Source organism: Pristiophorus japonicus, chromosome 1 (genome assembly GCF_044704955.1).
Source record: "Pristiophorus japonicus isolate sPriJap1 chromosome 1, sPriJap1.hap1, whole genome shotgun sequence".
In the NCBI taxonomy this organism is placed as follows: Eukaryota; Metazoa; Chordata; class Chondrichthyes; family Pristiophoridae; genus Pristiophorus; species Pristiophorus japonicus.
The window spans coordinates 43,775,678-43,788,181 of record NC_091977.1 but is presented as its reverse complement, the minus strand read 5'-3'; the positions used below and the strand labels follow the sequence as shown (position 1 = coordinate 43,788,181).

The window sequence follows — 12,504 nt, the reverse complement described above, 5'->3', positions numbered from 1 at the left end:
ACAGGTTAGGTGAGTGGGCAAATGCATGGCCGATGCAGGATAATGTGGATAAATGTGAGGTTATTCACTCTGGTGGCAAAAACAGGAAGGCAGAATATTATCTGAATGGTGACAGATTAGGAAAAGGGGAGGAGCAACTAGACCTGGGTGTCATGGTACATCAGTCATTGAAAGTTGGCAAGCAGGTGCATAAGAACATAAGAATTAGGAACAGGGGTTGGCCATCTAGCCCCTCGAGCCTGCTCCGCCATTCAAAAACATCATGGCTGATCTGGCCGTGGACTCAGCTCCACTTACCCGCCCGCTCCCCAATTCCCTTATTGGTTAAAAATCAAATCAATTGGTGTGCAAAATCAAAGCACATGGTATTGGGGGTAATGTACTGGCGTGGATAGAGAATTGGTTGGCAGACAGGAAGCAGAGTCGGGATAAACGGGTCCTTTTCGAAATGGGAGGCAGTGACTAGTGGAGTGCTGCAGGGATTAGTGCTGGGACCCCAGCTCTTTACAATATATATTAATGATTTGGATGAAGGAATTGAGTGTAATACATAAGAACATAAGAATTAGGAACAGGAGTAGGCCATCTAGCCCCTCAAGCCTGCTCTGCCACTCAACTAGATCATGGCTGATCTGGCCATGGACTCAGCTCCACTTACCCGCCCGCTCCCCAATTCCCTTATTGGTTAAAAATCTATATGATTTGAATACATTCAATAAGCTAGCCTCAACTGCCTCCTTGGGCAGAGAATTCCACAGATTCACAACCCTCTAGGAGAAGAAATTCCTTCTCAACTCGGTTTTAAATTGGCTCCCTCATATTTTGAGGCTGTGCCCCCTAGTTCTAGTCTCCCTGACCAGTGGAAAGAACCGCTCTGCCTCTATCTTGTCTATCCCTTTCATTATTTTAAATATTTCTATAAGATCACCCCTCATCCTTCTGAACTCCAACGAGTAAAGACCCAATCTACTCAATCTATCATCAGAAGGTAATCCCCTCATCTCCGGAATCAGCCTAGTGAATCGTCTCTGTACCCCCTCCAAAGCTAGTATATCCTTCCTTAGGTAAGATGACCAAAACTGCATGCAGAACTCCAGGTGCGGCCTCACCAATACTCTTTACAGTTGCAACAGGACCTCACTGCTTTTGTATTCCATCCCTCTCGCAATAAAGGCCAACATTCCATTCGCCTTCCTGATTACCTTCTGCACCTGCAAACTAACTAGAGTTTCATGCACAAGGACCCCCAGGTCCCTCTGCAGCATGTTGTAATTTCTCCCCATTCAAATAATATTCCCTTTAACTGTTTTTCTTCCCCCCCTCCAAGGTGGATGACCTCACATTTTCCGACATTGTATTCCATCTGTCAAACCTCAGCCCATTCGCTTAACCGATCTAAAATCTCTTTGCAGCCTCTCGGTGTCCTCCACACAACCTGCTTTCCCACTAATCTTTGTGTCATCTGCAAATTTTGTTACACTACACTCTGTCCCCTCTTCCATGTCATCTATGTATATTGTAAACAGTTGTGGTCCCAGCACCGATCCCTGTGGTACACTGCTAACCACCGATTTCCAACCCGAAAAGGACCCATTTATCCCGACTCTCTGCTTTCTGTTAGCCAGCCAATTCTCGATCCATGCTAATACATTTCCTCTGACTCTGCGTAACTTTATCTTCTGCAGTAACCTTTTGTGGCACCTTATCGAATGCCTTTTGGAAATCTAAACACACCACATCCATCGGTACACCTCTATCCACCATGCTCGTTATATCCTCAAAGAATTCCAGTAAATTAGTTAAACATGATTCCCCCTTCATGAATCCATGTTGCGTCTGCTTGATTGCACTATTCCTATCTAGATGTCCCGCTATTTCTTCCTTAATGACAGCTTCAATCATTTTCCCCACTACAGATGTTAAACTAACCGGCCTATAGTTACCTGCCTTTTGTCTGCCCCTTTTTTTAAACAGAGGCATTATATCAGCTGCTTTCCAATCTGCTGGTACCTCCCCAGAGTCCAGAGAATTTTGGTAGATTATAACGAATGCATCTTTTAATAACCTAGGATGCATTTAATCAGGACCAGGGGACTTGTCTACCTTGAGTCCCATTAGCCTGTCCAGCACTACCCCCCTAGTGATAGTGATCGTCTCACATTCCCACATTCCCGTGACCAGCAATTTTTGGCATAGTTTTTGCGTCTTCCACTGTGAAGACCGAAGCAAAATTGTTTAAGGTCTAAGCCATTTCCACATTTCCCATTATTAAATACCCTTCTCATCTTCTAAGGGACCAACATTTACTTTAGCCACTCTCTTCCGTTTTATATATCGGTAAAAGCTTTTATTATCTGTTTTTATGTTTTGCACAAGTTTACTTTCGTAATCTATCTTTCCTTTCTTTATTGCTTTCTTAGTCATTCTTTGTTGTCGCTTAAAATTTTCCCAATCTTCTAGTTTCCCACTAACCTTGGCCACCTTATATGCATTGGTTTTTAATTTGATACTCTCCTTTATTTCCTTGGTTATCCACGGCTGGTTATCCCTTCTCTTACCACCCTTCTTTTTCACTGGAATATATTTTTGTTGAGCACTATGAAAGAGCTCCTTAAAAGGTCCTCCACTGTACTCAATTGTGCCACCGTTTAGTCTGTGTTCCCAGTCTACTTTGGCCAACTCTGCCCTCATCCCACTGTAGTCCCCTTTGTTTTAGCATAGTACGCTCGTTTGAGACACTACTTCCTCATTCAATCTGTATTACAAATTCAACCATACTGTGATCACTCATTCCGAGAGGATCTTTTACTAGGAGATCGTTTATTATTCCTGACTCATTACACAGGACCAGATCTAAGATAGCTTGCTCCCTTGTAGGTTCTGTTACATACTGTTCTAAGGAACAATCCCGTATGCATTCTATGAATTTCTCCTCCAGGCTACCCAGTGCGATTTGATTTGACCAATCGATATGTAGGTTAAAATCCCCCATGATTACTGCCGTTCCTTTTTCACATGCCTCAATTATTCCCTTGATTATTGTCTGCCCCACCGTGAAGTTATTATTTGGGGGCCTATAAACTACGCCCACCAGTGACTTTTTCCCCTTACTCTCTCTAATCTCCACCCACAATGATTCAACATTTTGTTCATTAGAGCCAATATCATCTCTCACAACTGCCCTGATATCATCCTTTATTAACAGAGCTACCCCACCTCCTTTCCCTTCTTGTCTATCTTTCCGAATTGTCAGATACCCCTGTATGTTTAATTCCCAGTCTTGGCCATCCTGCAACCATGTTTCTGTAATGACCACCAAATCATACCCATTTGTAATGATTTGTGCCGTCAACTCATTTACTTTATTTCGAATGCTGCGTGCGTTTAGGTTTTAATACTAGTTTTTGAACCATGATTTTTAGTTTTGACCCCTCCTGCAGCCTCTTTATATTCATACATATTGTCCTTTCCTATCACCTTGTGGTTTACCCTTACCCTAGTGCTACTCTGCTCTGTTGCCTTCTGCCTTTTGCATTCTTTCTTGGGGTCCTGTTCATCTGAGCTCTCGCCCACTTTAACTAGCTCAGAGCCCTCTCCTGGGTTCCGAATACTCCTCGTATTGAGGCACAGAGCTTTCAGGCTTGCCTTTTTATCACACTTTGACCCTTTAGAATTTTGCTGTACAGTGGCCCTTTTTGTTTTTTGCCTTGGGTTTCTCTGCCCTCCACTTTTCCTCATCTCCTTTCTGTCTTTTGCTTCTGTCTCTATTTTGTTTCCTCTGTCTCCCTGCATTGGTTCCCATCCCCCTGCCATATTAGTTTAACTCCTCCCCAACAGCACTAGCTAACACTCCCCCTAGGACTTTGGTTCCGGTCCTGCCCAGGTGCAGACCGTCCGGTTTGTACTGGTCCCACCTCCCCCAGAACCGGTTCCAATGCCCCAGGCGGTGAAGGCGGCAAATGGCATCTTGGCCTTCAGAGCTAGAGGATTTGAGTAAAGGAGCAGGGAGGTCTTACTGCAGTTGTACAGGGCCTTGGTGAGGCCACACCTGGAACATTGTGTTCAGTTTTGGTCTCCTAAATCTGAGGAAGGACGTTCTTGCTATTGAGGGAGTGCAGCAAAGGTTCACCAGACTGATTCCCGGGATGGCAGAACTGACATATGAGGAGAGACTGGATCGACTGGGCTTGTATTCACTGGAGTTTAGAAGAATGAGAGGGGATCTCATAGAAACATAAAATTCTGACGGGATTGAATAGGTTAGTTGCAGGAAGAATGTTCCCGATGTTGGGGAAGTCCAGAACCAGGGGTCACAGTCTAAGGATAAGGGACAAGCCATCTCGGACAGAGATGTGGAGAAACTTTTTCACCCAGAGAATTATGAACCTATGGATTTCTCTACCACAGAAAGTTGTTGAGTCCAGTTCGTTGGATATATTCAAAAGGGAGTTAGATGTGGCCCTTACGGCTAAAGGGATCAGGGGATATGGAGAGAAGGCAGGAGTGGGGTACTGAAGTTGCATGATCTGCCATGATGATATTGAATGGTGGTGCAGAGTCGAAGGGCCGAATGGCCTGCTCCTGCACCTATTTTCAGCAGAGATGGTGTATTGGAGTAAACCTGGCGTGGCGGGGGAGAAGTGTGTCTCTCTGGAACAGTTCAGAAGAATAAATTGTCTATTACAAATCAGATGATCTTGCTAATTTTTTTTTATTGTTAGCACGTGCTTACTGACAGAGCTAGGCACCGAACATTACTGCAGGATTACAAAATTATGTTTAAGTGATCCAGCTCCATTCTGCAAAAGCTCTCTGTGATTGCCTTCAGAAAGGCCAGCTGAAATAACCAATTTATTGCTGTACCTCAGGAGTGACAAAACATAAACATAAATGCTTTACTTTCATAGAAGTTGCTACCACATTCCTGCGATGATATACCACTGTAAACGGCATGTTGTGACCTTGGAACATGGAGTTCAAACTATAAATTTGCACCTCTGATGTCAGGACAGTATTGTTCTCTTGTGCACCGAGACGCTATTATTTTTCATTGCAGACAACCTCTGGCACCAGCTCAATCTGACGTACCACCTTTGATTTCCCATGGCAGAAATAAGGCAAATGGTAGACAAATTCTGGATATGCTTTAGTCTCTCATTGGTTTTACATTTATATCTGCACGAACGGGCTCAGCATTTACACAAATATAACTCGCTGAGAACTGCACACCTCACCCAGAAGGTGTAAATGCTCATTATTCACCATTAAGTGTGGTGTACTTAATTCATACTTTTCACTGCCCTGACATTTATATATAATTTCACCTGTTTTATGGTGCATCACATTTGTTATATAATGCTTGGAAAGTTTGAGACATTTTAATTTATACCCAAAAAGATATAGGGGGAGAAATTGGGTACCGCCCTGTTTGGGGGGGCGGTAACACTAGCGTGACGGGATATTTTGCACCAGGTGCTGAAGTCCCACCCCACTCTCTAAATTGGGCCCCGAATGAAATCCGTTCTGGGGCGGTATTGGGTCAGACGCCTCTGGAGCGGGGTGCAACGCTATGCACTTGGCTGCGTAGTGCAGCCAGTAGGAGGGGCTCGTCCCTAAATTAAAAAGGAAGGGCCCAAGCTGCAAACTCTGCAGTACAAAAAAGGGTCCTACGTGGACCTCAAGCAGAATGCCGAGCTGACCAATGTTGGTACGGACCCCGCGGCAAAATCAGAGGCATTTAAAAAAATAAAAGGCCCACACCTCCCCTTTAACTATGGCCCGCGAGCAGCTGGCCGCCTGGCACTCGTCCCTGCAGCCGTCGCGGTCATCTTCAGGGGGAAGATACCCAATTTAGGGTCTGGGATGCTAATGGGGAGCTGCGCACTGCGATATCATCATGATCGCCGATGCAGCGTAGAATGGGTTACTGCTGCCGCTAAACTCCCGCCGAATTTAGCGGGAGTGGTTAGCGGCACCGCGTCTGGGCCATAGTCTACTTGTCTACTTGTCGGCTGTTGTGCAATAAAATGCTGGAAACCTAACCATATGCACTTAAATCACCAAATGTGTTGGGGGTACTAGCACGGTGGTTCTTTGCACGGGCACAAAGTTATATTTGGAGGACATTTTCATGCTTATAGTGTATAGAGTTACAATGTTATAACATAATGAGGAGACAGTCACACTGGAGAAAAGTCAGATCAGCGTTAGAGTTTTCCCCTTCTTTGTTTACCTTTTGCTGGTGGCAAAAGTATTTAAATAATTGAAGTTCTGTCACCAATGTTTAAAATTGGGAGGAGAAGTTGAAATTCCACACAACCCAGCAAAATACTGGAGGAATGACAGGGCCTAAAATTAAGAGAAATGTATTTAACACTAAGTAAATGCCAGAGGCACAGCCAGGTCGATTTCAAGGGGATTTCCTGCTATTATGTGCGGCTTCGGTATTGGCACAAAGATCATGCCAAAAATACATTTAAATTGGGAAATTAATATTAACAGCTATGCCACTGAACGTTATCGGGTTTGCTCATCTCTACATCGAGCTTTTGAAGTAAAATCAACTTTACCTTGGGTTATACAATTAGGAGTTAACAAATCTTGTTCTCGGATAAAGATGGTTGATTTCGTGCAAATGTTGTCTTGCTTTTTATAACTTTGAAAGTGTTGTGTACATCGCAACTTTGCCTGAAGCTTATTATTGTGCTGCAGCATTGTCACTGACCCATTTATCTGATTTTCCAGTGGCAATGTGATGATGACAGAACTCTGCTGAGGTCTCAGGAGGGAGGCAGTGTTGTGTGGTGCAGCATAAATGACTGGTTATTTCCTAATGGTGATGAAAGACATATTTTTCAAAATCAGATCATGTGTTGCTAATATTCCATAACAGAATTATAGGCCGAGGATAAAATGGATGCGTGAGTCTCCATCAGCATAAGGGGGCCAGTTTTGGACATGCAAGCATAGTGAACCTGCAATCGGAACTGGATTATCGCCAAAATAAAAATAAAAAGCCGATCTTGATTTAAAGCCAGCTGTGCACAGCGATCACTTACAGTATACTGATGCCCGAGCACTGTATTAATAAGGAATGCACCCACTTCTTTTGGAGGGTTGAGTAGATTAGGTGAATCATTTGCATCACAGCAGGTAAAATTGCGGCCATCTGTCTTGAATGACAATGAAGCTATTTACAAGTGCGACAAGACAACTCACTTCATCTCTCAAAGGGAAGGTGACAGGATCATTCAGGTGACGCTGGGGATTGTGGCTTGGGGCCCTACAGTTTTACTGAAGCATTTTTATCGTGATTTATCTCATGTTTTCCTGGCTCAGAAATGTTTCCTAATGAACATTTTATAACATTGGTGATGAAAGTTCAGATCAGACTTTGTCGGGCTAATTTCCCCCCTCCCTGTTCACTGCTTTCATCTGTTCCTCATTTGGAAAAATAACCCTTGTTTTTCTTTGGTGCTTTCTGTAAATTCAGTAAGCATTTCACAAGAGATGGAGTATACCTAGTGCACAAAACACCATTAATGGTTTTTACTATCTAATGCTTAATTGCATTATGAAGAATCGGGTATGCATGATCACGGTCTGGAAACGATTTTGCTCCGGCAGGCCAGAGCGAACTGGGTGCAGAGGGTAATCCCTCGCACCGGAACAGGTAGGCCTGAGGCATACCCGATATTGGGCCGGAGGCCTCATTTAAACTGAAACCAGCGAGCTGCACACACTTGCTGGGCATCCCCATGGGTGGGGTGGATTGACCCATCCACCTCCACGGAGGTGTGTGGGGGGCCTGACCCATCCACCTCCATGGCACGAACCTGGTATTGCAGTACTTCCAGGAACGGTGCAGTGGCTCTCGGCCTTTTGGCTAAGAGCATTGGCGCAGAGTGATCCTTGATGTGTGCAAGGTGACCTCTGGTGTTTGTGATTTGACAAAGAATTGGAAAGATTGGCTATGGAAAAAAAAAAATCCCCATGCAGCTTCGGTGGGTGGGGTGGCTTGACCCATCCACCTCCACGGAGGTGTGTGGGGTTGCTGACCCATCCACCTCCATGGCACGAACCTGGTATTGCAGTACTTCCAGGAACGGAGCTTGGGCTCTAGGCCTTTTGGCTAAGAGCATTAGCGCAGGGTGATCCTTGATGTGTGCAAGGTGACCTCTGGCGTTTGTGATCTGACAAAGAATTGGAAAGATCAGCTACGAAAAATTAAAAAAAAAAAAAATCCCCATGCAGCTTCTCGGCTTTTTGGCTACGATCAAGTGTAGTATCTGTTCTTATCAGTTTAATATCCCCTATGGGGACATGATATTGAATTGATTTTTGGACAGGGAGCTGGATCAGGGGCATGCCCCATCCACTCCATGCACCGACCTGGTATTGCAATATTTCCAGGAACGGTGCAACTTCGCCTCTCGGCCTTTTGGCCTAAGATCAAACACATTGGCGCAAAGTGATCTTTGGCGTTAGAGTTGATCTGGAACGAAATTGGATTAAAAAAAAAAAAAATCCCCATGCAGCTCACCAGCGAATTGGCACTGGAGTTCAGGGCAGCTGCAATACTGACAGTGGCCCTCAGGTAGGTCCTAGGAGGGTCACAGGCAGTCCCTCAGAATCGAGGAAGACTTGCTTCCACTCTAAAAATGAGTCCTTAGGTGACTGAACAGTCCAATATGAGAACCACAGTCCCTGTCACAGGTGGGACAGATAGTCTTTGAGGGAAAGGGTGGGTGGGACTGGTTTGCCGCACGCTCTTTCCGCTGCCTGCGCTTGGCGATGAGACTCGAGGTGCCCACCTTTGGCTTGTTTGCCGTGGAGTTCAGAGTAGAGTGCTTGCTTTGGGAGCCAATCGATAGGGGAAAGCAATCTGGAGAGCTGGTGGGGGGGGGGGGGGGGGGGGGGGGGGTCGGTAAGTGATAGCCAGCAACGAATGGTGTTTGGCTCCACATTCAACTAAGTTTTTAAAAAAAATTATGCAAAGGTGGTCTCCGGATATGCAAATCACATATTGCCTGTTTCAAGCAAGGGCCCTGGGCGCCTCGGTTTCTGCTTTTACCAAATGGTGGGCAGCGCACTTCTGGCATGCTGTGTGCGTGCAAGCCACTAGCCATGTTAAGGAAAGACTTGCATTTATATAGCGCCTTTAGCGACTACCAGACATCCCAAAGTCCTTTACAGCTAACAAAGTACTTTTTGAAGTGCTGTCACTGTTGTTAGGTAGGAAATGTGGATCCTAATTTGTGCATAACAAATTCCCACAAACAGCAATGTGATAATGACCAGATAATCTGTTTTTATGATGTTGATGGAGGGATAAATATTGGCCAGGACACCTGGGGGGGCAACTCCTGCTTTTTCCGAAATGGTACCATGAGATCTTTTACATCCACCCTAAAGTCGACGGGCCCTTAATTTAACATCTCATCTGAAATATGGCATCTTTGCTTCAGTACTGCACTGGAACATCAGCCTAGATTTTTGTGCTCAAGTCTCTGGGGTGGGACTTGAACCCGCAAACTTTTGACTCAGGAGAGTGTGCTACCCACTGAGCCACAGCTGACACATGTTGGCTGCTTTGCTGCCCATTGTTTTTTTAAACCTGCAACACAGATGCAGTCAATCAATTTCCAGGGCCATATTTCTCAACTGATGATTTCCTTTAATCAAATACTAACAAAAAAAGTTAGCTGTGCAGAAATGGCTATAATTCTGAAATTGCTAATCAAATTTATTAATTTTCTAAAGATTGTCAAACCACGAACTTTAAGGGAACTATGTGATTTCCTCGGGTATGGAGAATTTGGCTGTAAGAATGTTCTTTTGTTGGGTGCAGGAATCAAGGACTGAGAGATACAGTTTAAAGGATGTAAAAGGAAAACAGTCAACATGTTTTTAAATAAGAGGCCAATAGAATTGTGCATCAGATTATAGAGGGGGTGATGGAACAAATAAACCATGGTATGCTTTAAAAAGATTTGATGAATTCTCATTTGCAAAAGGGATACATTGTTATTCTATAGTCATGGTGAGGGCAGGCTTGGAAGGGTAGGCTAGATGGACCAATGACCTTCTGCCCAAGGCATTATTCTGCTACGAGAAAAATAGCGACTCAAGATACTTTTACACTTGCGTGTAAAACTATTATTGTTGACAAGAGTATGCTGTGAAGTACGATCCCCCGTTCTAACATTTTCAGCCATGTGCCAGTCTCGGCAACACTTCTAGACTCTACTGTGTGACACCTGATTTCTACTTGCAAACACAGGATGAGCTTTCCCATCTCAGACTCTTCCCTTTCTTGACTTCTGTCTCCATTTCTGGAGATTGTTTTTGTTTGTCAATAACCCTTCATTAAGCCCACCGACTCCCACAGCTACTTGGACTATACTTCCTCCCACCCCGCATCCCGTCAGGACTCCATTCCATTCCCAGTTTCTCCGGCTCCGTCGTATCTGTGCTGACGACAACACCTTCTATACTAGTGCCCGATATGTCTTTTTTCCTCAACCCTCCACATGGCCCTCGACCGTATCCGTTCTATATCCCGCACTTCTGCTCTCACCCCTTCCTCTCCCTCCCAGACCATGATAGAGCTCCGCTTGACCTCACCTTTCACTCTTCCAGCGTTCAACGGATCATCCTCTGCCATTTCCGCCACCTCCAGTGTGATCCCACCACTAATCACATCTTCCCCTTCCCTCGCCTCTCAGCATTCCGAAGGGACCGCTCCCTCCGCAACACCCTGGTCCACACCTCAATCACCCCCAGCACCACCTATCCTTCCCGTGCAAGCGCAAGAGATACAATACCTGCCCTTTTACCTCCTCCCTTCCCACTGTCCAGGACCCCAAACACTCCTTCCAGGTGAAATAGCGACTTACTTGTACTTCTTTCAATTTAGTATACTGTATTCACTGCTCATGCTCTACACTGGGGAGACCAAATGCAGATTGGGAGACCGCTTTGTAGTTCAGTCTGTAAGCGTGACCCCGAGCTTCTGGTCGCCTGCCACTTTAATCTCTCTGTCCTCTGCCTCCTGCACTGTTCCAATGAAGCTCAACGCAAGCTTGAGGAACAGCACCTCATACTTCGTTTAGGCATTTTACAGCCTTTTGGACTCAACATCAAGTTCAACAATTTTAGTCCATAACATCTTCCCATATTCCACCCCCCCCCCACCCCACTTTATTTTTTTTAAAACAACAACCTCCCCTTTTTTTTCTCTTTCCCATGGCAGCTGGTGATGATTCCACCATTCACACCCCATCTTTTGTTTCTTAACTAATCCCATTACTATCTCATGTTTTCCCATCATCTCATGTCTCTTAATCTCTCCTGCCTTCCACCAGTTACATACCTTCCCTTTTGTTCTTTCCTCCCCTCCCCTCCCCCTCTTACTGCCCCCTGCACTTCCTCAAGAACCTGTTACATCTTGAACTTTTCCAGTTCTGACAAAGGGTCACAGACCCGGACTTAACTCTTTCTCTCTGCAGACGCTGCTTGACCTGCTGAGATTTTCGTTTTTTATTTCAGATTCCAGCATCTGCAGTATTTTACTTTTGGACATGCTTTCCTTTTATTTTACAGAAGCAAGCAATTGCAGCTATGCAGTCCCACATTTTCATGGGCCCACTACGCTGTCGTTTCCCTGAATACCAGGCCATTTACACTAAAGGAGAATCAGATGTCTCGCTCAGGACTGCATTGGTGTATAGCCCAGATTACAGGGTCCAATTTTGGTCAATCATTTTTGGAGTAAGTTGGTTTTTCTGGTGCAAGTTTAAAAAAAACCATTTTCCCCAATAAATTGCTCCAGAGTAACTAATTTAGGTACGATTTTTTTTTAGTTGAGTTTTTTTTAAACCCCCCAAAAGGGGGCGTTCCCAACCACTTACACCAGTTATGCCACTTTGGTCAGCTAAAACTTACGCTGACCTAAGTTGATTTGGAGTATGTGGCCAGCTCTGAAAAACATTGCGGACAGTTAAGAATTCGGCGCAGGTTAGTACATTTAAAGCACCAACACTTACAAAGCACAAAAATAAGCATTCAATAATAAAAAATACAAGGAAGCTGAGAAGACCTGCAACAAGACTTACAAAGCACTAACCAAAGGCCAAAAAGTAATAAGCAATCAATAACAAATTAAAAAAAAGAGGTCCTACCTTTATGCAAGAAACAATTTTTTTTCTTATATCCCCCCTTGCCATTAAAACGCTCCTCACGAAACAAAGCACAATACATCAATACATAAAAAACAAAACTCAAGTCCTACCTCGGCCGAAGTCAGTATAGGTCGGCCGGCCGGTGCGGGAGGCCACTTGGCCGGGGATAAGGGCTGCAAGCATCGTGTCCTGCTCATAGCCCACAGGACACACCGGAAGGGTGAGGAGCAGGCACGCAGACTCCACTGCGCATGCGCGCAGCTGCCCCCCGCCCCCCCCCCACTGCACTATGTACACCACGCTAGGACATGCGAGAGTCGGC

At 45.0% G+C, this 12,504-nt stretch overlaps 1 protein-coding gene and 1 pseudogene across 1 annotated transcript in view; one reads left to right on the top strand and one right to left on the bottom strand.

Moving 5' to 3' along the window:
- The window catches only part of stox2b (storkhead box 2b), a 100,997-nt gene that overhangs the window by 29,463 nt on the left and 59,030 nt on the right, over positions 1 to 12,504 (bottom strand). The window lies entirely within an intron of this gene.
- LOC139278710 (U2 spliceosomal RNA) lies at positions 8,250 to 8,428 on the top strand (annotated as a pseudogene).